Source organism: Dunckerocampus dactyliophorus, chromosome 9 (genome assembly GCF_027744805.1).
Source record: "Dunckerocampus dactyliophorus isolate RoL2022-P2 chromosome 9, RoL_Ddac_1.1, whole genome shotgun sequence".
Taxonomy (NCBI): domain Eukaryota; kingdom Metazoa; phylum Chordata; class Actinopteri; order Syngnathiformes; family Syngnathidae; genus Dunckerocampus; species Dunckerocampus dactyliophorus.
The window spans coordinates 18,980,268-18,985,603 of NC_072827.1; positions in this window are offsets into that span (position 1 = coordinate 18,980,268).

Below are 5,336 nucleotides of genomic sequence, written 5' to 3' on the forward strand. Positions count from 1 at the left end.
CAGTAAGATGACACCATGAGTCAGACTGTTATGTTGTTATACTGTTATATATAATGACCTCCTGTAATTCCCAATGGTTTCACAAGCTTGTCTTGAGTGCACTGATGGAAAACTGGATTCCAAGGCTGCTGTTGGCCTTGTGTATGGTTTTACACTCAATGATGCGTGTGTGGTGCACAGGGTTAGCTGTGCTCAGGTACATCTGTCTTGTCTTGAAGTCTCAAAGACTGTCCACTTGTAGCTGGTGAGAGGACCTTCCATGATGGAGAGGCAAGCTACTGACCAGTAGTTCACATGTGTTGGACCATCGTGAGGATTTATCTTTGGACCAGCTGTTAGTGTGTTCTCTTCTTATACCTTCCACACCTATATGCGGCTTAAGTCCAGTTCTTGTCTTGTCCAGTCTTTTGGACTTCCTGTCTGTGTCGTTAACCTACCACCATGTTCTACCCAGAGCTGCAGGATGATTGTATTTGCTTTACCAAGTGCACTTCAGTCTTTTGGCATCCTTGTGGCAGCCTGCTTGCAAAGGTGGTGCTCTTTATTAAAACATAGCACAACATTTATCCTGTAGTTTTTGCGGCTCAAAGTGGACAAGTGATAGGAATGTTCATGTGTAGAAAGTTAACAGACAGTAATGTTGCATTTGGATTTCATTTGACTGTTATGCACTGTGTTTAATTAGGAGTGGAGGAGTGATATAAGGCAGGATACTGTAACGTGAGGTGAATAACAAGGCAGGCCACAGGGGAACACACTGGAACGGCTAATTATGAGCCAGTGGTCACAGTGAAGTGGCCTAATGGGAGGTTGTGACTGACAAACAAGCACATTCTCTGGATGACACCATCACACTAATGATGTTTGCTGTGGTCCGCAGCTCCTCTGCTCTAAATTCCTCAAGGACATGAGTGTAACTTGGATCTTGTTCCTACGAGACTACATTGGATAAAACATAATTACAGATCATTTTCTCCTGAACTGCAGGCAGTGTTATTTTATTTCAGAGTTTTCACAACTCATTGCCTTGGGCAACATTGGGCATAATCTATACTACTTAAAAGCAACAGTCATGTCCAGTTTAAGAGCATTGCGTGAATCCGAATTAGATTATTCGATAACAACCTTTCTCAGAGCAACTTCGAGTCAATTCTTACCAATATATTGGTGACGCAGGCCTAGAGCCTAGCCACCACAAGGTTCAAATTAAATTATTACAGCCACTGAGTAAAAAGGCAAGCTGTGTTGTTGTGGGAGCGGCATGGCTCAGATGGTAGAGTGTCTCCAACCTGAAGCTTGTAGGTTCTATCCTGTGACCATGTCTAAATATCCTTGAGCAAGACACTGAACCCCCAGTTGCTCCTGACGCTGCATCTTCAGTAGGTGAATGAGGTGACAGTGTCAAAGCACTTACAGTAAAGAGTACCTTAAGGGTAGAAAAGCGCTATGCAGTGGAACCTCGGTTTGCGTCCAGTTAGCATATTTTTCAGTTAACATCAAAAATGTATGCCACAGTTTTACCTCGGTTTGCGTGCATGTCTTGTCGTGTTGTTAATGCACTGCGTTTACTGCTTTAATACTCACATCTTTGATGAAGCTTCATGTTTCAAAATTTTTGAACATTCCTACTCAAGGTATTCATGTTGAAAAACAACAGCAAAAGTAGCAGGTAAACCTACTGTTCAAATGTAGGTTGCACTTACTGTATTTTTATTGAAAATGTATTGAATATTGAAAATGAGAGCAAAAAACTTAACCTCCTGTTAATTCAACCTGAAGTGTTGGTTGCACTTTATTCAAACAAAATGCGAATGCGTTTGCCATTAACTGTTATTTGCTTGTTTGTTTATATCCATGATTCATTTATACCTGATGCGCCCTGTGATTGGCTGGCGACCAGTCCAGGGTGTACCCCACCTCTCCCCCAAAGTCAGCTGGGATAGGCTCCGGCATACCCCGCGAACTGTCAGATAATGAGGGCATTGTGAGCAGGTGCGTTGTCAGAGTGAAACAGATTTGAGTTGTCCTGCCACAACTCTCGCCTCTTCTCACACACTGAACGAAGCGAACGCCGCAGGATCTCTTTGAAGACGCTTTGGTTGATCATCTGGCCCTGTGGCAAAAACTCACAATGGACGATGCCCCTCACATCGATGAATACAATCAACAGTCCTGGAACTTTTCTGACACGCCTCGTATATACAGTAGTAGGGGGTCCCTGCTCCAGTTCTCCAGCACTTAGGGGGTTCTTGGACTGAATAACATTGAAGACCCCTGCTCTAGATGCATGTAGCTTAGTTTAGCTTAGCATATACCATAGTATGTAAGGGGCTGGAACGTTGATGACATCGGACACATTTCTCCTTCTGAATGTTTCAGTCCTTGATCCATTTCCAGCATCTTCTTTTATTGATGATTTTTTCCTTTTCTAAATGTTTCAATTCCTTTTATTTGCTTTTAGTTGGATTGCGCTCTGCCACCATTAATAAAAGATGGAAAAATCTCCAAGTAACACATCCACATCAGCTTTTCTTTTGCGTGTGCATATGCACGCGCATATGCACTTTGCTTGTTTTACTGTTGCTGTTCATTTTTTCCTTTGTTGTATTTTTATTTTCTTTTGTGTTTATATATAGTTTTTGTTATACTTTATTTTTTAATGTGTGATCACATTCCTCAGCCTCCAGATGCCAGAGTGCTGGAAAGAGTGCGACCGTTAGTCGAACCTCAGCTACAGCAGGTGCAATGTGGTTTTTGATTTATGTTTTTATGTTCGATTGTAATAGTTGTTTTAGTTGTCCATGTGTTGACTTTCAAGAAACAGTCGGTGTCTGTTTCCCAGCTGAACTGAAAACAAAAAAAGAAAAAAGCAGAAAGTGAACAAGTGTTGTCATTGAACACATGAAAAATACATGTTTGTGTTTATTTTGGTGGCTGCTGAAAGATTCAGATGTTTTTTCCAATTCAACTGGTGGACAAATGGAGAAAACAAGTCAGGTGGAAAAGTTTCCAAGTGCTTTTAAGTTTTCTCCCTCGGTCAACATTTCATATTGAAAAGCGTGGAGTGAAGGATGTTCATAGTAAAGTGAAAAGTAAAGTTAATACGGATTGTGTATCGTTTATTCAGTCAAGTGTAGGGATGAGCCCTCGGATACTGCATCTTTGCTGAATATGAGCATGAAATGAGTGCATGTCACCAATGTCCGTAATCGTGATGAAAGAAAATCCTCACTATGTATTCACTCTTTACGCTCTGTGATTGGCCAGTCACACACAGCGACCTCCTCTCCCGAGACCCACTGTGCAGGCTGGAGCCACAAAGGAGTTCATCAGTGCCTCATTCATGTACACGGTGCAATTGGCAAGTTGAAAACGGCTCCTGTGCCGTTGCCTCCGCTTTATTAGGTTCTCCTCAGCTCGCCTCTATTTCGGTTTGTATCTAAAGTTACTTGGTAAACTTGTTTCGTAACTTACGCGGTGCATTTGACGAGACGGCGCTGTGCAGGCTTGTGTTGCGTCAGTCACTTATGCAACTCAATTGGGGTAGCATGACCGCTTTTTTTCTTGAAATGTATTTTTGTTTTATTCCATGAAGTCATCATAAAACAGGTGTGTTACCTGCAATAGAAGAATTTTGTTAATTTTCAGTTGGCAGTACACAGACCGTGGTAACAGTAACCTGCATTGACTGGCCACAACATTAGGTACACCTGCACAGTACAAGAGCAAGAGCATCAAACATTCTGCGCATGTGGCTATCATACTACATTACAGTCATGGAAAAAATATTAGGCCACCCTTGATTCTTCAGTGTATTTAATTTAATGCCTGGTACAACTAAAGGCGCATTTGTTTGGACAAACTCTTAGAGCTATTTTTGTTGTCATTGTTATATTTGTCCAAACAAAGGTACATTTAGTTGTATTAGGCATTAAAATGAACAAGAAACTGAAGAAACAAGGGTGGTCTAATCATTTTTTCCTTGACTGTATATATATATATATATATATATATATATATATATATATATATATATATATATTTATATTTATATATTTATATATATATAAACGCAGTAAAATATTACACCTGACAAGACACCTGTATACGGCTCGAGCGTCTGTCACTGCCGGGGTTTTTTTTTTCCGTCTGCTTCCTTCTAACTTGGCTGGTGATATAAAGTCATTTTGAAAATTTTGCTTGTAGTACTGAACGAGGTGCTTTTGGGAAAAATACAGTAAACAAGGCTGACAAGAATATTTCCCTGTTTGCCATCAGTGGATGTTTGCATGAATCACCAACTTCACACAGATCATTAAAAAAATAATTACATAATAAGGTCTAACAGATCACTTACACACACACACAGTACACATACAGCTGAATAATAAACTATAAATATAGCAACTTCTGATCAATCCATGTCAATTTCAAACTTAAAATAATGTACAGATTTAAGCCCCACCCATTCCCGTTTAAACCACGCCCATGTCCTGTTTATGGCCCACCCACTTCGAGTACAGATACAATACGGATAATTTAGATGGGTGAACAGATACAGATACAAATTGTGGTGTACTTGCTCATCCCTAGTCACGTGTCACATGACAGACAACTTAGGTAACGCTAATTAGCATTGAGTAAAAAATGCTTTTATTTTGTATCTTACCTTATATCTTGTATCTCTTAATGCTTGTATCTTAATGAATTATTATTTTTTTTAAATGTCCTTAATATTGCGAGGTATGCTTTTATAGTACTGTCATCTCATTTACAGCAGAGCACATACTGTAGCACGTAGCACCAAGTGTGTGGAAGGTAGCAAATAATAACATGTCAAAGCAGCATGTAGCACAAAGCAGGTACTGTAGCATGCATATAGCATGTGTAGCACATAGTGTGTGTAAGCCAGTGCTAACAAGGAGTATTATAATATGTAAGTGTTTAAGTGTCAAACAAATGTATAAAGAAGTGAAGTAAGGTATTCAAGTTTGCTAACACTGCTTTGAGTGTGAGTCATGTGACCTCCTGTCTATGTTCTTGTCCTTCACTTTAAGAAGCCAAAGAAAAAGCAACGTTGGCGTGTTGACGCTGGTTGTGGTTGGCACTGGCATGGTGACACAATCTAGCACCTTAGCATGTTAGCAGGACGGGACAGAAAACTGCTAAATGACGCAGTTGTGACTACAGTGATGGAAAAAATACAAGCATACAAGTCAACGTCAACAACTAGAAGTCATCTCATTTTAATGTCTGCGTGTGTGTATGTGTGATGCTGAGGAGGAGGAGGAGGAGGCTTTGTGAGGGAGAGTGTTGGTCAGACTGGTGGAAGACTG